Consider the following 21,029-nt stretch of genomic DNA (forward strand, 5'->3'; position numbering starts at 1 on the left):
CAAATGAAAGCATATGGAGTCTTTGTTCTGGGTAATTATTTAATCAGGCATCCTTGTTGAAACATATGAAAACATATGTTAATCAGAGACTCCAAATTGTCCTTAGGTGTGGTTGTGAGTGTGAATGGTTGTGAGTGCGAATGACTGTTAGTCTCTATGTGTCCTGGGATTGGCTAGCAAACAATTTAGGGTGTACCCCGGCTCCTGCTCAAAGATAGCTAAGATAGGCTCCAGTACTCCAACAACCCTTGTGAGGATAAGGGGCTCGGAAAATGGATGGATGGATGTTTCATGCGTGTACAAAGCTTTACCGTTAACTTGCAATTTTTCACACACTGAGCTGCTAATTATGGGGGTAAACAATATGGATAAAATTCTAAGAAAGTCCCACACCCGCTTATACATCCCCACAGAATTGGTGGACCCATCCTCCACTGCACACCCTCAGAAAAGTCAAAACAAAGCCTGTTTATAGCCAGTGAAGGCATAAGCTTTAAACATAACCCTATTGTACTTTTTGTGTACCACCACTGAGTAATGCATGTTAGTCTTAGGATTCCTCCATTTTCATCAAATATTGCCAGACTTCTTTTCTTGTGAACTTGTTAAACATCACACTGTGTAGTTAAACCTCAAAATCTTAACAAATGTTGTCCAACCTATACAAGATAATTTTGTCTAATGAAAATTAATAAATTATGAATCAAAATTGAATTGAGGATAGCTGTTACAGTATGGATCATATTTTTCTACTGGTGATGTTACTAGTGTGTTTGCATTATGTGCCCTCGTAGACATGGCAATCACATGTCAGGCTTCAGTGGACAACGCAGGATGTATGTGACACAATTAACCAAGAGAGACGGGACTGCCAAACGTGACAGTCTGTCATTGCCATGGAAACCTGGTTCAGATTTTTAAGATGTCAAAAGATTTGCCACAGTGGTCACGTGTAGATTGGAAACCTAGTTTAGTAAAACGAGGTGAATGCAATGCAACCCACACACCCCTGCTTGTGTGGAGTTTGCACTTTCTCCCCATGGCTGCATGGGTTTTCTTCGGGCACTGCGGTTTCCTCCCTCATCCCAAAAACATGCATTAATTGGAGACTCTAAATTGCCCTCATGTGTGATATGAGTGTGACTGGTTGTTTGTCTCCATGTGCCCTGTGATTGGCTGGCATACCGTGTTCCCTCGTTTAACGTGGAGGTTACATTCCATGAAATACACGTGCTACTTGAAATCCGTAGACTAGAAGTAGATATCTCTTAAATGTTTCATGTTTTTTCATTATTTTTTTTTTTTTTTACATTTGCAGGTGATTTATTTTTTCCATTTACAGTGGAGGGTTTTTTTTTGTTTACAGGTTGGTTTTTGTCCATCCATCCATTATCATCCACTTTATCCATGACCATGTATAAGTGTTTTCCTATAAAAAGAAAAATATTAGTTTTTAGAAATAAATTTAATTTTAATAATCAGCCAATGGTGTTGGACATGAGAAATTATTAATAGCAACTCAGGTGTATTTTAGAGTTCCTCTGGCCGGGGCTGTTCCTCCTGGAGCGGCTCTGCTGTAGCGTTTATTTCCACTGAAGCACCTTGGTGCAGGTGTCTGTTTGTGAGTGAAAAACATAGCTATGGGTCATTGTTGCCACTCTGTTTTTCGTCTGGGCAAGAATATTCTTATAAACAGACATACCACCTTCGATTATGTTTGAGAACTGAAGCCGCAACGCTGCAGAGCTTGCTGCCCACCCCCGCTGCTTAGGAGATCAAAGTAACGTGTTTAGATTCAAAATTTGTACTACAAAAGTCTGCAGACTTTGTCGTGATGTTAAATGGATACATCTACTACAATAGTAAGTAGCGCTATACTTTATGTAATGTGAGCACATCAGTGTTCAAAATAATAGCAGTCCAATGTGACTAACCATATGAATTCACATTTTCAATATATTTTGCTCTATTTGTTTGGGGGGGGGGGTTCTATATTGCTACATGTCAAACAAGTTACCAATAAATGCAATAGATTTTCTGAAAATCAAAAACTCCCAATATACACACACTTAAATTTGCATATGTCAAAATACTTGAAGGTCATGTTGGCTTATGCTGAAGTGGACATGCCATTAAAATGGTTGTTTCAGACAGGGTTAGGGTCAAGACAATGACCCCAAACACAGTAGTAAACATGTAAAGTTTTGGTTCCAAACCAACAAAGTTAATGTCAGGCAGTGGTCAGCCCAATCCCGGACCTTACTTCAATTGAGAACTTGTGTGGTGACATCAAAAATTATATTTCTGAAGCAAAACCAACAAATGAATTGTGGAATGTCGTCAATGACTCTTGGAGTGGAATAACAGCTTAAAGATGCCACAAGTTTCAATCCAAAATGTTCCTACATCATTGTGATGGCATTAGGGTTTGGAACTAATCCAACTGATGCCACGAAATGGTCTGTAACTGTGCAGTTACTGGCTCACAAATAGAAAACTTAGCTTCATGCACATTTCAAGCAAGCAACAGGAGTTTCGATGTGGAAGACTACCCTGACATTACATATCCGACATCATTAATCATTTTCTGAATTCTGTGAGTGCATATACCCTTGATGAACTAAAGGCTTACAAGTCTCTACAATCTTACAATGACTTTGTAAGTGGGTGGGTTCAAGATGTAAGGCAACGGGTGATCGATAATCAGTGTGTAATGGCGGCTCGAGTAAGACATTCTCAGAGGTCTACCGATCCACTACTACGTCCCTGGATCGTATTACAAAAAAAGATGGCTGCGTTCTCTCCGGTCATTGTACTTGTATGGCCGGTCTTGGAGAAGAGTGTTCACATGTTGCTGCCCTTCTTTTTGCAGTCGAGGCTGCAGTAAAATTACAAGTTAGCAAGACAGTTATAGAAGAAAAGTCTTACTGGTTACCGCCCTCTGCAGTTAAAAATGTAAGTCGATTTTTTTTTCTCTTAAAGAATTCTCTGTCACACCTTTGAGTAGAATAAATAATTTATTCATTCCTTGTTGTCTCAAGTATTTAATTGAAAACATTACCTGTTAAAAAAATGATCCGAGCAAACTTTATAGTGTCTCTTTGTTGAATGAGGAAGAAATCCAACTCGGTTGATCCTCAACAACCATAGGTTCCATCTTTCTGTCGACAGTCACTTAGTTTTACTTCCCTGGTTGACAACGACCTTTGGAATATCAAAACACTACCTCTTTGATTGCCCAGATTCAGGGAAGTTAATACAGCCCCAAACTACACATGTGTGGCCCATATTATCAGACGAAAGGGGCTTGCTTGCTTTGTTGACATAGACGCTTCCCTTCCTTCAGACACACAAAATGGCAGACAAGGGACTCCTGGGACTGTGGTGACGTCATCAGAAACCTATCCATTCAGACTTGCCTCTGCATTGTAAAAACTCCAAAAACAATCCTGTAAGAATTGGTGAAATAACGGAAGCACAACAGATAAACTAGCATACAGTGAATTCTCTGTACAGTGTTCCATTGTTCGAACAGTACTGGTAATATTGCATCTACAGTCATTAGGTACTGTGAAAAGGACTCCATTTAGAATGAAGATGGGCAATTAAAGGAACAGTTTGCTTTGTTGCACAGGAGGCTGCCTTGAATGGCGAATACCATTAGACTGAGACCACCCGCAATGATTAGAAACGACTGTTTGTATTGGCTTATTGTTTAATTACACTGAATGATTTCAATGCTCTCTTTTTGTGTTTCCAGTTCAGCTAATTTTTCTGCAACTGCCTTGACATTTCCAGCCGTTATTTCGATTTATTTATTTATTTATTTTTTAAACTGTCATCAATTTAATTATTCAGTGTTCTCTTCTCACTATTATTTCCAAACAATACCCCTCTATTGCATCGGTGGCATTTTAAATTCCATCAGCATCTAGTTGCTAGATGAATGCTATCTTATTGTCAATGGAGTACGGGGGTGTCGCGTCACTGCATCACTTGACAACTGTGAGAGAGGTTCAACAAGTTGATAAGGAACAAATCATTTGAGTCCCAGAGAAGAGGAGCTGCCAGGGAAGCTACCTTATCATGCCCACGTGTTATTATACTCTTGTTTTTTTTATACCTTACCCGTTTCGCTTACTCCATAGTTTGATGCAGAAGGATATGATAGTTGTCTAGATAATGTTTTTCTGCTACATTACGGTAAGGGTCACCAACGTGGTGCCCTCAGAACCCATGTAGATGCATCTAATTTTGTTTGTGTTGGTATTATTGTTTAAAGCACACTTGTATTGGTTTAAATTTGTTAAAACATCCTAGTACAGTTCAAAGTGAATAATTATAATATTCATGTTGATCAGATATCAATCTTTTATCTACCCCCAAAGAATTTAAGCACATTAATTTCAGATATGTGTATGAAACTGGTAACCCGACGCATTATTCAGTACCCGAATTGTAGATCTTAATTTCCAAAAGGTAGGTGACACCTGTGTTATAGATAAGGTCTTCGTTTATTTTGGATCTAGAAATTTAGGTTTGTGTGATGATTCAGTTATTCAGTAATAAACTAGCTGTTGTGCACCATACTTTGGTACGTTTTGTGACCCAGGCTCCCTTTAATACTCACAACTGCCAGGTTTATTCCCTGGTCAACTGGCCATCACTCCTCTCTTGCAGACAAACTCAATGGTTTCCGTTCCTTTGCAAAACTCTAATTGGCAAAACCCATTCTTATTTGCAGCCATTGTTGAATATCAGTCATAGTACTCGAGTTCTACGCTCTAGGAGTTTCATTGGGCTCATAATCCCAAAAGTCCGAACTTCCTTTGGCCACTCTTCTTTGCAGTTTTTCATTGCAAATAACAAGATTCATCTGCAGCAGAACTTAAATCTCCATTTGTCCAGCCTCTTTCTTCTTTGATTAACTCTTTACAAACAGTTGCTCACAGAACCACTTACAATATATTAATGTACAGTATTGTGTACTGCTGTAATTATTCTGTATTGTGTCATATGATCAGTTGCATAGCATTTTCATGTAACCACCTCTTTTGGTACCTCTTGGCTAGGTTGTCATTATAAAAGAGAATGTGTTATCGTTTTTAAATCAATGTTAGATGAAAAACAAGTTACAGACTAAATTGCATTACATCCGGTCTTGAGCTCACAGTCCCAATCACGGGCCTCTCAGCCTAGAGGCCTTTTATGGAATAATGTTAAACAACATCAGAATCAGATTTAATGGCCAAGTATGTAACAACACACAAGGAATTTGTGTCCAGCAGTCGGTGCCGCTCTGTTACGGCATTTATGTTGAGTACTGAGAAGGAGAAACAAGCTATTGTGGTATATTACAATCAAGTGAAAAAGGTAGATAGCTTTACATATTATAACAGATAGCAGTGAAATTAAAAGGACTTTTAGGGACAGGTCATAAAATTAGGGCACATTTGCTTATCAGAGAAATGGCCCCTATCTGTGGGAACAGGGGATGCATAAACCACATGTTTGGATAGAATTTGCTACATATTGTATACATGTACCCTATTAAACAGTCCTACCTAACAAAGAGTAAATAGTAGAGAACGTGTATGGGGAGAGAGCTGTTTACCGCCAACTGTGTTCTCCACAAGCCTGTCACTGCAAGTCGTCCTTACCTGAACGCCGCCGCCGTGACTCCATCTGTCACCAGTCAATGAAAAATGAATGTTGAGATAGATGGAACAGGAAAGAAAAAGAAGAAAAGAGCTCTGAAGATGAAGGAAATGTTGAGCAGGAAACGAAAAACATCTGTTTTCAAGAACAGATTAAATGGCCTGCATTTATCGCAGGCAATGCATTGCAGACTCACCCGGGAAAGGTGAAAATCTGAATATGGATACCATATAAAAATATTTTTATATGGTTTTACCCCCCCCCCCATATGCTCAAAACAGATTTTAACTTTTTTAAGTATTCCTTGGTGCCTGGGCTCACTCTTTTGCTGTCAAAAAATGGTAGACTATTATATAAGATTGATTAATTGTCGCCGACAGTTGAAGTTTATTGTAAGACGAACCCAGAAAATAAAAAGTGAATTGACCATTGTACATTTAAGCACCAAAAAAAAAAATTGTCAAAAATCTTAATCCTGATGTGAACGTATGAAATGACACAATGAGGCTAAAGCAACCGAGAGCAACAGTCAGACAAGCAACAGCCGTACAGTAGATACTGGAAAACATAATTTTGACACTTGTAAGTTAATATGTGTTTCAAAATATCATCACAATCATAAAGAACAAAAATTAGGCGGGACACCTACAAGTTGTATCGCCATCCCAGTTATCCAACGAGGTATTAAAACCATCCAGTGAGAAACTGTCGTGAAGTTTCAATTATTTTTTTCCCCTCAGAAAAAGGGAGCACCAACAAAAACTTTGGTCCAAGTTCAGTTCTGACCCTCAGGACAGACAGTATAATGGAAACCTGAGAAAATGGATAATAGATTCCAGAGTTCATTTTGCTAGTGAACGTCAAAACGTAGAAACAGAGAAGACTAAGAATATCTTTATAAGCAAGACTGCACCTGTGTTTTGGTTGGAGGGTAACCACTTCACCCGCTCATAAACCTTTGAGCAATTGCTACTGCAACACACACAGAGCAACAGATTCAAAGAGAAATAGAACAATTTAGGATCAGATGCCGCCCTGGTGAGGTATTCTGGGCACATCCCACCGTAAAGCGAGGCCAGGGATGATCCAGTACACACTGAGGAGACTACATCTCTCGGCTGGCCTGGGCACACCTCGGGATCCCCCCCCCCACAAGAAGAGCTGGATGAAGTGGCTGGCGAAAGGGAAGTCTAGGTGTTCCTGCTAAAGGTACTTTCCCTGCGACCTCACCTCAAATAAGCGATAGAATATGGATGAATGGAGGCAGGTTTATATTCTCTCCCCTCTGTAAGAAAAACAACAAAGCGACAAAATGTGGTACCGTGATACTGTACATTTAAGGGCCATTGTATTCTAATCAAAATATTTTTCATATTAACAGTTTCTTAGTGATAGCCTATATCTATGGGTATGTCGCCAGCGTAGCAATGGAACTCTTAAAATGTATGGGCAAAAATTTGGAAAATGAAACATAACATTTTTGAGGCAAGTACTGTTAGAAAATTATTACGAGACAAATAAGAGAGCACTGTCAATCACAGACCTACCACAATGTGAAGAACAATTAGTAACAAAAAAAATTGGCGGACCCTTTTGAGTTTTTTATTTAATCTTCAAGCAGTAAAATTGAGCTGTTTTCTTGATAACGCCACTTAAAAAGACATTAAAAGGTCAAAATCATTTGGATTGCTCTTTTATCAGCACTTTTTTTTGGTTCTTGTTCTCAACAATTTGCAAAGAGTCAAAGGCAAGTTCAAGATTAAAGAAAGACGAGTCCAATCAAAAAGTCTCTTAATCCTCTGAAGTACTCTGCCTGACGTCCTCAACGGAGCCACTTGTATTCATTCATGATTCTCTGTGAAGATTAGACTCAGCGGTCATAAAACAAAACAACTTGTAACTAACTGACAATAAAAAAGAGGCATGCATTGAATACATGAACAAAACTCAATGAAGTGTCTGTCGAAGAAGAACAAAGAGTAGGAATAAAAATGAAATTGAAGATGCTAGGCTAACTAACTTGTCTGGATCCTACATTGCTACAAGCTTATTGTTTTTATGGTGGTTGATGAGTTGTGAGATGTGTTCAATACAACGAGTTGCTCCTGTGTTTGTGTCTATTAACAGCGTTAGCTTCAGCGGGTTTCCTAATCTGTGATTGTTAATATTGAAAAGGCAGTGATTTTAAAACTGGGGAGTGGGTGCGGCGTTTATGACAGGGTAGGAGTGGGGTTATTATGAACACTTTTTAGTATTAAATTACACACAGCTAGTTTTATTACCTCGCGCACAAGCCCATACCAGCCACTGAAATGGGAAAAATCTGAACAAGTTTAGATTTTTGTTTGTTCTTGGTGGCAGTGTAAATTTTCAACTGTATAAGTGACCGCTGGAGTGATTATTGGAAGCTAAGCCTATACGTATTAATAGAAAAAACTGTGTGGGGGAGGCGGGTGGGGTTGTCAACCCTGATATGATTGGGCAGGATAGACTGTCTTAACACAACACATAGCACAGCATTTGCGCCAGTTATTGACCCACTATATAGCAAGACAGTAGAATAAATCCACATTTATTGTGGGGAATACTGAATGTTCCGGACCCACCCACGACAGATGAAAATCAGCAATATAGGCGGGACCATATAAAAACAGTTTTTAAAAAAGTTTTTACACTCCCACACACTTTGAACACTTTTGAGCTTATTAAAGCACACTTTTAAAAGTACTCCCTAGTGGCTGTTCTCACTCTCGCGCGTTCAAGAAATTGAAGACTATTATATAAGATGACTTTGAGTAAATAAAAAGACTTTCTTGCTCTCTGATTTGTAGTTGGAGCTGCTCTGGTACGAAAACAGACAGTTGTCAATTGAAAGAGATAAAAATGGTCACTGAGCAATAAAAGTTTACCACTAATGTGGTAATGTCACTGTTTTTTTCCCACAAATTTTCAAATTTTTTTTGACAGGTTCCGATAATTTATGGCCCATCTTGTCTATTCATGAGAGCATTTGTGTCCACACACCGTCGAAAAGTTCCTCCCAAATTGGAATTTCATGGAGTCAGCGAGCATCTCCTGTTTCATATCCACGAGCCTTAGAGCTTTGTTCTGTCATCAGCCCCCAACCCTTGCACCCACCCTCACCGCTACCACTGTATACATCACAATAATGTTAGCGCTGACACTCCCTTCCGCCGGCATTCATCTGGAACTGAATTACATAAGCCATTTACCAGCGGGTCCGGGTGATGGATGGCAGGGCCCCCGGCCCAAAAAGAAACCAGGGGATTTCATGACATACGACACCATCCATTTTCCCTGCTGTTTTAACTAAAAACGTGTTTGTGATATGATCCAAAATGCATACAACTTTGTCATATACAGAGGAAAAATTCCACAGACAGATTCTGCAATATGGCAACGTGTGACAGTAACTGAGGAAAAAAAGGCAGATGGACGACTTTTTGTTTATTAGAGACAATTTGTCAGTGGTCCCATATTACAGCTGAATCCAGCAATATGAATGCCTCAGTGTGCATGTGTGTGTGTATGGTTATGTGCACATAGAGTATTTGACTGCAGATAGAATTTAGATGGGGCTGACAAATGATTTATAGCTGCAATCTTTCCAGGCTGTCATTGCACTTTATTCGGCTTGACGTGGTGCTGGGGATGTGTTTTGTCTACACCACCTCAGCTAGCGGGGAGGAGTCTACCATACTGATCACTACATTACCCATAAGGACACAGAGCCATAGCTGGGTTACGCTCCAGCACTCCCATAACCCTTGTGAGGATAAGTGGCTCAAAAATGGGTTGAATGATTAATTCAAGAGTAACCATTTATTTATTTGTTTATTTATTTATTTATTTATTTATTTATTTATTTGCTTGTTTGTTTGTTTATTGTGCCAGAACTACAGCAAATGGCCAAACCATTAAGTGAAAGAAATACTAATAATAAATGAGAAAACCACAGAGTTGGAATTGAAATGTACAGTACTTTTACTGACTGACATACAGTATGCTACAGTGACTTCTTGTTTGCATGTAAGTGTGCCTGGGGTGTCTGCCCACCCATTAAGTGTGAGATTAAACAACCAAAGCTATTTTTTGTTATCTGCACATTTCTGAAAATGTGCCTGTGAGTGAGGCATTCTTAATTTTGCCCACATGCAATGTCACAATGCAGCTCAATTCACTCGCAGTTTCCAAGTTACAAGAATACAGAAGCCAGTGGTGGCTTCACATAAGGTAAGCAGAGCTGGAGTAGATTTTGTTGGATGCGCAGAGGAATGTTAGCTAACAGGGATAACTTCTGACAATCAACACTTACTGTATGGAGTCGCTCACACCATAGTTGTTGAGAGTGTACAAGGAACTGAAAATCATGTGAAGTACTGATAAAAAAAAATGGCAATAGATTAAGAGAATGTCATGGGACTAAACCATGAAAAGTCACTTGAAAATGAAAAACTAAAGGTCAAAAAAGACAGTGACAGAAAAGTGGTTGGTAAAGAGCTGAGCGCATGTTGAAACATTTGCCTCTTGCCCAGTCGCTAAAGTTGAGCATCAGATTATGAGCCTGTTCCATTCTGACTGCCGTCTCCTCTTTAAACCGCTGGTTTTCGTCTTAAGATCTAATCTTTAAATGTGATATTGCCGGATGTTTGCGTGGTGATTTTTACCTTTTCTTTGTGATAACAGCAGCTTCGGTGTGGATTTTGTCGCCTCATGCATTTCTCGGGAGCAGGCTGTTTTTAACGGTCTTGTAGATATTGATGTCGGATCTCCCATTCACTGCCTCCTGAGGGTGTTTAATAACGCGGGCAAGCTTGCTTACTGCTGGATGAACATGCTGTTCCTTTTAATATTTGTTGGATTGTAAAAAAATAGATTTGCAATATCACCTATTAAGATGGATTTGTCAAGTTCTGTTTACATACAGCATACCTACACAGTAGATAAGCAGGAATATATGTAGTAATGCATACTTCTATGCAGAAGTGAATGTAAAAAGCAGCAAAATTAGTTAGTATAAATGTTCAGTATGTGGCATCTGTACATGAATATGTGTACACTGATGTGAATGGCAAATTGCATATGAATAGGGTGTCCCCTATAGGGCTACATTACTGCCAGCCTTGTTTGGACACATGAATAATAATACATTAAGATAACATTACACTGTACTACACTAACCATACTGTACACAGATGTAAACACCAATGAAAATAGTCAGCAGCGTTATATCCAACAATTATACATTGATGGAGAGTATTGTGGATACATTCTAAGAAATTATTCATTACATTCCGTTCCAGAATATCTGAGATTTTGGACGGAAAACCAATAACGTCATGCTCACCAAGCTGTCTGGGGATTGCTATGATATCCTGTGAGGTTTCAACCAGCATTATACCTTCATTTTCAGGAGTTCATCTCAGCAAAGCATCTTTTGCATTCATATTTCGAAAGAAATTGCAGCACAAGACTCCCATAGAGTTGTGCTACTGACAGGAGCTGTTGATGCTTGAAGCGGTTGCTGTATACACAAAGACGTATGATGGACAGGCGATGTTTTTGTGCTACCTCAGTACTGTGGGGTCAGTGTGAATTTATGGGGAGTGTTGACGCTTTTCTCACAGATTCAGAACACGCCTTACCAGGGATTTATCAGTATTGAACATGTCTGTATTTACTTGTCTAGCACTCTAGAAACTCATCAACACAAGTGCATACTTTTTTTGTGGTTGAAGGTTATCATTTCAGAAAATACATACTAATACTTTTCTTGATGTTTTGAAAACTTTTACTGCCGTTTTCCTTCCAATTACTCCAGTTCAGTTAAGAATGGGGAATGGAACCTTGAATGTACAGAATAAGGCACGCAAAACTGCTGGATCCTTTTGTACGCTATGCTACACTTGCAAAGTTTAAAAAAAAAAAAAAGACTTCAGACATTTAGAATGTCTGAATGTCTTCAGAATATTCTATCTTTTGCACCCTTTGCTACTGTTCACTCCATTTCACACCTTAAATGGAAATAACCCAACAATTTTGTTATTTTTGTTTTGCTGTCTTGAAATTGCCTGTAGCTGTGAATTTGAGCGTAAATGGTTCTTTGTTTATATGTGAGATTGGCTGCCAACCAGTTCAGGATGTACCCTACCTGCTGCCCGATAACAGCTGGGACAGGCCCCAGCAATCCCGTGACGCTTGTGAGGATAAGTGGCTAAGAAAATGGATGGATGGTTCTTTGTTTATATGCGAGATTGGCTGGACGACTACTTCAGGGTGAACCCCTCCTCCTGCCCACACTTAGCTGAGAAGCATACTTCAGCATACCCATAGCCCTAGTGAGGATAAGCAGTGTGGAAAATCAATGGACGAATAAATATATACTGCTTATTGATAATACAATTCACTCTTGAGAGTTAAGGTAAAAAAAAAAACATGTTAAGATTTTGCATAATGATGTGTTATTGTGGGATCTTTCACACCATTTATCTATCCTCTAGCTAGACTATGAGGTGGGGTATAGTAGGCTTTACATGATCAGGAGTTTTAGGGCGATTACAAAGTTAAAAAAAAAAAAAACGATCATTGATCCGATCACAAGATGGATCAATGTCTCTTTACGTGACTTGTTCATTTGCTGTTTATACCTGTGTAGTGTATACTGAAGATGTTCAAAAAAATCTATATTTTCTATTCAGATGATGCATTCTAATCAATCAGGTCAAACCAACACTACAATATGATTCAAATAATGGCTGCTAACTTACTGTAATCAAATTATTGTAATTAAATTACTTCACACACGCCAAAACCTTAGTGCATGATTTGACAGATTGCTGGCATGTATACATACAACTTCATGGCAAGCACTAGCTTGGTGGGCTACATAATGTTTTGTTGCCTGCCTCCAAACTGTATTGGAGTAAAAGTAAGTGAACATACCTCAAGGAATCCTTGAGTTAAAGTCCCCTCCCGGCTACACGTTTTCCCCCATTTTTTTTTTTTTTCTGATAATAAACACGGCACGATGCATTGTTGTTGTTGCTTTACACTGCATAAATATGCTGGTGTTCTGTTGAATCATGCTCTGAAGTTTCGGTGTGTGAAGTAATTTGATTACAATTACATATTACAAGTTACAAATAAAAGCAATTCCACTGCAGTCCCGTTATTTCTGTCATGTTATCATGTTGGTTTGACCTAGCTGACTAGAATTCATGACCTGATTAGCGCAGTGATTTCCAACCTCAATGGAGCGAAGATATATTTTATAACTGAAAAATCTCACAGCAAGCCAACAAATAAAAATGTCAGAGAAAGTAGATACACGGTAATTAATGTATATAGTTGCTGCCGCCTAACAGAAGAGCATTTATTTGTTCTGTCTGTCACTATGCTGAACTGGCATAAATAGATGAACAAAAACATTTCTTGTAAAAGAACAATTTTATGGGCATCCAACTAGCCATTTTTTTGAGCCGCTTATCCTCACAAGGATTGCGGAAGTGCTGGAGCCTATCCCACCTATATTGGGTAGACTCTGACACAAGTATATACAGTAAATGAAAAACATTGCTAAAAAGTAAATTTCTTTCGGCGTCGCCACAGCGCGTCATCTCAAATGAACGCACATATATGTTTGGCACGATTTTTACACCGGATGCCCTTCCTGACGCAACCCTTCTCAGGGAGTGGAGGCCCCAGTGGTCAGTCCAGTCCATCCATTCATTTATTTTTTTCTTTGCCGGTTATCCTCACGAGGGTCACGGGGAATGCTGGAGCCTATCCCAGCTGTCAACGGGCAGGAGGCAGGGTACACCCTGAACTGGTTGCCAGCCAATCGCAGGCCACATCGAGACAGACAACAGTCACACTGACAACCACATGTAGGAGCAATTTAGAGTCTCCAATTAATGCAAGTTTTTGGGATGTGGGAGGAAACTGGAGTGCCCGGAGGAGAGAACACACAAACTCAGGTGGGGCCGGTATCGAACTCAGTTCCTCAGACTTGTGAGGCCAACACTTTACCAGCTTCTCAACCATCCCACCTGCCCAAAATCCTGATCATGCAAAGTGTATTAATTATCAACTGGTACAGATTTAAGACGACTAGATGGGTGTAAAGTCTACTGTGTAGACCAAAATAATGTTCACCTGTCTCACACAAAAGTACTTACACTCACCCCAAAAAAGAAAACAATTTTCTTGCTCACACACAGACGCACCAAAAACTCTCACACCGTTCAAAAAGTTTTTCCTCTTCACCAGAAACCGTCTTACTAAAATGAAAACCTACGCAGAGATGGAAATAAATGAGAGGATTAAAAAAAAAATTGTCGGAGGCAAAAATTCTATTTGTAAAACCAAAAAATTTAAATGGAAGCTGTCCGACATTACTGTAGCAATCCATACTGTTAGCGTTAAAACTTTTGCAGTTGTTTCTAACTGTTGTGGGAGAATACTGTGTACGTGAGGATAATTTCATGTTGTGTGTGTGTGTGCTTGTGACAATGCCGTTGACCTCTGGCCTTAACCCGTGCCAGTTGAGTGCCCGGTGTCCAAAATGATGAATTGAAAGTTGCCAAAACTATCTTACTGAGTTCAGAATCCACAGAAGGAGAAAATTGGCAAAGATGTCCAAGGCCACATATGTCAAGCTTGGCATTAATCATGAGGCGTGTAAGTCTTTGTTTGTGTGCGAGTCCCAGTGGGGCGAGAAGCTTCATTTGTGCTTTTTAATTATTAATCATGTCAGTTTATTTGGGGGTAATTTGGTCAATAGTGGAGTTCGGCATTAATACATATTTTTCATGTGCAGCAGGATGAAACCACAGACAAAAAGAAGATGAAAATAACAGTGTAGCTTATCATAATTGGAGTGATTTATAATTTTTTTTTTCATTTTAGCATCTGAATACTGTTGGATTCTATTTGGACTGAACCATTTCATAATTGTAGTGAATTGTATCATATAATAATGTGTTTGAATCTTATCATCATTGGAGTGAATCAAATAGTTAGGGTTATCGTAATTGGATAAATCATACTGTAATTTGTCATAACATCATAGAATCGTAATTGGAATGAACTGTATCACAGTTGCAGTAGAGCCAATGATATTTTAATTTCATCCGATCACAATTGGAGCAAATCCTACTGGATCGTAGTTGTAAAGACTTGTAGTTTATCACATAATTAGAGTAAATTGCATCATAATCATAGTGAATCGTAATTAAAGTGTGTTGCGTATCATTGCAATTGGAGCGAATTATATTGTAAGCTGAGTAAATTGTATCCTATTCTATTTAGAGTGAATAAAATGAACACATTATTTCATAATATAACTGGTTTTAATGATATCGCGAATGCCATAAACTAATTGTATTGCACCGCAATTGGACCGAAGGGTACATTGTAATTGTTGTAAACTGTATCAAAAGATAAAGGGAATCATATTGTTTAGTAATTGGATTGATAAGCATCAAACTGCATCATTTTGCAAGTGGAGAATATCTTACTATATTGTACAGTACAACCTTGACTAACAAGTCCTACGACTTACAATTTTTTCCAACTAGTAGTTGTGTCATGGTTAATATTTTTCTTTGTATTTTGAACCAGAATTTTAATGAAGCGAGCTTTAGTGTGTAAAAAATGAATTTAGGTACTGTAATACCATTGAATGTGGGCAAGGAGAGCACTGTCACCTTTGCCCTTTCATCCATTTATTGGCTAGGGCAAACTGTTAAACGCACAAACACAAAATGAGAGCACTCACAAGGAACTGCTGTAGGCCACAACTTAAACACACATCCAACAAATCAATACCACATTACGCACAGTAAATACACTTCTTTAAACCAGTTTAATTCCTGACAGTCCCTATTATTCTTTTTAGTTGTTGTTTTTAATAGTGCTACAGTCACTGTGATTTGACGGGCGTGTACGCGGCCACACGCCATCGCACTCCCAAATCTGCACAGTCGAGCACGAAAAATCACTCTTGTAAATTTTGTTATGAGTAGAAATGCATAGATATTGATTGAAAAACATCGCTTATTTTGTGTAGTCCCGACCAATGTTCCCTCTAAGCTGCGCCACTGCGCAATTGCGCGCTTGTCGCACACTCTCACCACACATGAAAACCGATCCAGCACAGTGAACCACCGCCTGACGTCTTTTGTTTTGTTTTTTGTTTTTGTCTTTAACACGGGAGCTACTACTCAGCCTACTTCTACTTCCTAGTTTACCTGACACACCCGTAACTTTATATCTGCGGGCATTACTAACCACACCCGTACATTTTTCAAATGTGAGTGACTGGTGCTATATTTGTTGATTTAAAACAAAAATGAAAACATTTGTGTTTTGGCGGACTACAACAGTTTAATGGCATTTAGGTTCGTTTCAATGGCAAAAATGTTCAAATATGCTAGCTACGTTATACTAATATGCTGGTTATCTTTACGGTTATTGAGTTTCAACCTTGGACACGAAGAGAACCACTCCACTTGGAGTGAATCATATATCAAGATTGGAGTGGAATTGAATTTGGAGCGAATTGAATTGATCGTTGGCAGTGTACAGATTCCAGATTCCGCTGTGGCTTGTGTGCCAGTAAGAAAATGCTGAAAATGATGCATTTCCTTGGAGAACATACAAGTGTAATGTGTGTGGAGGAAGTTGCAGGAATGTTCCTTGGTGTGGGTGTGTAGGTACAACGTGAACTCAGCATCGTAAATTCTCATGTGTGTCCTAACAAATGTCTTTTACGCAGTTAGTCATTAGGTCGACTCCTTATTTCTCCGCGACTGATATACACATCAGATTCCAATTTGGGAGAGGGGGGGGGGGGTAACCAAGCGTGGATTATTTTTAACCCCCACGGGCAACGTTTGTCAAGCAGCGTAATCTTGGAACCTTGGGCGCAGTTCATCACAGCGAGCATCTGAAAATCCACACCCCAAAGCCGAGCACCTGCGGCAACAGTGAGTGCTCGGGATAAAGACCGCAAACAACCATGCAGGAAGAACAAAATAAACAGCATCCACCCTAAGCTGACTCTTTCGTCCGCATGCCCTGCACCACAAATCTTAGACTTGAGAAGCTTAGCTGCCCCTTAACGATAGATGTACTTACAGCGTACTTCTCAACAACTTTCACACAAACTTTGGCAGTCTTGTAAGTGGATTTTTATAAAAGAGACGCTTCAGACAGACAAACAAAGTGGTATGAGTTGTGTTCAATTTATTTCTTCTTCCACTGTAATTTTTATATTTAGATTATCTTTTTTTCGGTGGGGGTTTTTACGATCAGTTATTGTCATGAATATATAATTCATTAATTTTTTGAACAAATTTCATTTTGTTAACAGGGTCAGTTTGGAAAATGTCCAAAATAAAAAAAGCTTCTCAACCCCAACGGGACAAGCCGAAAGGAAAAGAAGATTATCTTTTTTTCGGTGGGGGTTTTTACCATCAGTTATTGTCATGAATATATAATTCATTAATTTTTTGAACAAATTTCATTTTGTTAACAGGGTCAGTTTGGAAAATGTCCAAAATAAAAAAAATTGAAGTTTCAATGAAAATCAGAGTAACGCCTTTTTTTTAATTATTTGCCAGAAGCATATATATTCTGCAGCCATCACAGGGAGTTTCTACTTCTAATCTAAATTCATCTATACCACAATGTTCACTTGTTAAAGTAATTTCATATCGCAACATTTACCATTCCATTAGATTCCAACATGGTCACTCTACAATGTCATGCATCCATCTGAGATCTTCTCAATGAATCATTTGAATTTTATTGTGAACTCAAAATGCTGCCGTGCTCTATTTGTATTTAGTTTTTTCTCACCATATTCTGTTCCTCGCTCGTGACATTTAACTGATCAGGCATAAAAAAAAAAAAAAAGCTTGTTTCTAATTATTGGCTTGCTGCACTAAGCGCAAAGAGGCCTTAAATGATTTTTTTTTTCCGGGGGGGGGGGGCCTAAGGGGAAATGGTGACTTGCCATGATTTTGTAGACAGGCAGCCAGGCGAAGTCAAGAAGCCGTGGAAAAAAAAGTTGGAAGGTAGAGAAAAGAAACGAAGGACAGAGTGAGCCAGAAAAGTTGAGTTGAGTGAATTTAATGACTGCATAAAATATATGAGGTGAGATGAGATATTCAGGGAACAGGAGATATATCCGTTTCAAAAGCGCACGAGTAGAGGCAGCTTAATTTAGTCCAAAAAAAAAAAAAACTTCATAGACTCGTCAGACACATTTTTTTTTCTTTGCCTTAACACCTGTAACGTGTGCAGTTATCAGCAGCATATTTCGTGTTCTATTTTGTGGAGCTTTCTATAACTGTTTCTCACAGTGAAAGACATACCCTGTAAATACAACAGTGTACTACGCTCAGAACTGATACTGCACTCCTTAAAATTGGGACATTTCTATCCTACAAATAGTTTTCCATCGTATCGTAATTGGACTGAATCCTATGCTTTGTATGAATTGTATTGTATGCTGATTGAAGAGGACTACATATTGTAACTGGAGTGGATCATATTCAATTTTAATTGAAGTGAATTATATCATACCTGAAGTGAATTATATCATAACTGAAGTGAATCATATTGTACAGTATCATTTCGTACTTTAGTTGGATTGAATGGTACTACGTATAGTATTGGAGTGATCCTGTCATAATTGGAGTGAATCGTTCTGGAGAGCATAGTATTGTTTATCATATTTTATTTACTGTCTTGGATTGGATTGTATCATAGTGGATTTAATGATAAGTACCTCAGTTAGAGCAAATCATATTTTGCAAATGTGAATTGAATTGTACAGTAACTGGACCAAATTGTGTCATGTGAAAATTGGAGTTAATCTTGTTTTATCGTAATTCTGAATAGAATTGGATAGTATTGTAATTGAAGTGAATTGTATCACAATTGAAGCAAATCATTTCATGTCATGATGAGATTGAATCTAATTTTCTTGTACTTAGAGTGAATTTCATTGTTTTGTATTGTCACTAAATTGAATGATACCTACAGTAATCGAAGTTAATCGTAATATATTTTAACTCGGGTGTTATAATTGGGGTGAATTGTGTCACCATTGTATCAAATCGTAACATATCTTCATTGGAATGAAGGAAATTTTATCACGCTTGGAGTAAATGACATTGTATTGTAATTGGATTGAGTCAATCCAACCGGGCTTGGAGTGAAACATAACATATTTTCAGTGGAGAGAATCACTTTGGATCGTAACTGAAGTAAATCATATCACAATTGCAACAAGTGGTACCAAATATTAATTTCAGTAAATGTCATTGTATTATAACTCGTTTTACAACTTTCACAATTGGAGCAAATCACAAGGTATCCTCACTGAAGTGAATAATTTTGTATTGCATCATAACTGTAGTTAATTACAACTTTTCATAGATGGAATTGAATCTTAACATCGTAACTGGATTGAATCATATCTTAATGTAATGGGAGTGAATTGTATGATAACTGGAATGAAGCATATTATATCCGAGTTGGGCTGATGCTTTTATTGAATTGTATGGTAATTGGAGTGAGTCTTATTTTATTGTAACATAATTGCATTGAATTGTTAGTGTAATTGTTAATAGTTGAACTGATTTGTATCCTATTTTTTGTTAATCGTATTTTAATTGCAGACTGTAATCGAGTGAATTGTATTGTATTGTAATTACAGTCAATTTTGTGCTATCTTGGATTAACATTCACTGATTTCTCTTTCGAACCCCAAACCTTATTCCAACCTAACTTGTTGCATACTGCCATTTTTATTTCATCTAACGTAATTCATTTAGCCATCACGGGTTTTGCCGAGGACCTAATCACGAGAACGCCTCATCCGCAATCAAATCCCTTGATGCAGTGCCCTTGACACGACACTGCACCTGCTTCCTTCCCGGTTATTCATTAGACTCTCACACCTAATTACACCACGCTAACGCTAACGGGCTTTTCATGTGCAAACAGGCTGTGCTCCAGAGGATTTTCACCTGTTTACAAGCACTGCTAATGATAATTAGCGCCACTGAAAGGGTCAAGCATTCAGGGATTGCAAGAGCATCCTACAGTTGACATTGAACTAATAGCATGAGGTAAAGACTCCACAGTGTTAATGTGCTTCGGTGCTGCTGTTTTGGTTAGCAAATGGTCTTGCGGTAATGGAAAAAATGAAGTGTCAATTCGAGAGAGGCATTTAACCATCTCCACAATTGAACTAATCTGAAAGTGTTTACTTACGTCGGTGCTGCTGTATTGGTTAGCAAATGGATTTGTATCCATTTGTGGAATGACTTATCAGTTGCTATGTGTTTTTCTCAAGAAGAGAAAAGCGACGTATCTAGTTGAGGGAGGCATTAACTCTCTCAACACTTGAATTTGTCTTAGAGAATGATTATGTGCTTTGGTGTTGCTGTAATGGTTAACAAATTAGCATTGTGAACAACTTTAAACTGAGATTACATCCACAACCTTTTTTTTTATCTGGATGGAAAAAGAGAGCCATCAATTTGAGAGAGGTGTTTATTTGTCTTGCGGAACAGTGGAGAAGCTGGTAAAGCGTCGGCCTCACAGTTCTGAGGACTCGGGTTCGATCCCGGCCCCGCCTGTGTTGGAGTTTGCATGTTCTCCCAGTGCCTGCGTGGGTTTTCTCCAGGCACTCCGGTTTCCTCCCACATCCCAAAAATATGCAACATTGATTGCAACACTCTAAATTGCCCCTAGGTGTGATTGTGAATGTGGCTGTTTGTCTCGATGTGCCTTGCGATTGACTGGCAACCAGTTCAGGGTGTACCCCGCCTCCTGCCAGTTGACAGCTGGGTTAGGCTCCAGCACTCCCCGTGACCCGCATGAGGATAAGTGACAAAGAAAATGGATGGATGGATGTTTATTTATCTCCACGCTTATATTCACCTGAGAGACTTAAGATGCTTATGTGCTGCTGTCTCGGCTTAGCAATATATATATTATATTGTATATATACTCATATATTTGTGAACAATAGTGAACCAAGATTATAGTCAAAAGTTGTGCTTTTCCTAATATGAAAAGTGGTGTCTTAATGGGAAGTCTGCACAATTTCTTTTTCATCTCAGCGGCTGATAACTTGCTTCTGTGGTGCTGTGTTAGTTAGCAAGTAGCCTTAGTGTCAATGTCTGTGTGTGATTAATAAGTGTCAATGTCTGTGTGTGATCAATAGCGTTTATGCACTAAGACTATTACGGTGGCAGCATGGTGCTGTTTATACAGAACGATGACCCAGAAAAAAGGAAGAAAAGTGCCTTGGTCAAGCTTGGTTGATT

General features: G+C 38.7%; 1 long non-coding RNA gene across 1 annotated transcript in view; it reads left to right on the forward strand.

Annotated features, from left to right (window-relative positions):
* Positions 1-2,710: 2,710 nt before the first annotated feature.
* LOC133499285 (uncharacterized) overlaps positions 2,711-21,029 on the forward strand; it is a 47,783-nt gene continuing 29,464 nt past the window's right edge. Inside the window, exon 1 of the long non-coding RNA XR_009794611.1 lies at positions 2,711-2,955. This is a non-coding gene — a long non-coding RNA (uncharacterized LOC133499285). The remainder of the gene's footprint in view (positions 2,956-21,029) is intronic.

Source organism: Syngnathoides biaculeatus, chromosome 4 (genome assembly GCF_019802595.1).
Source record: "Syngnathoides biaculeatus isolate LvHL_M chromosome 4, ASM1980259v1, whole genome shotgun sequence".
NCBI lineage: Eukaryota > Metazoa > Chordata > Actinopteri > Syngnathiformes > Syngnathidae > Syngnathoides > Syngnathoides biaculeatus.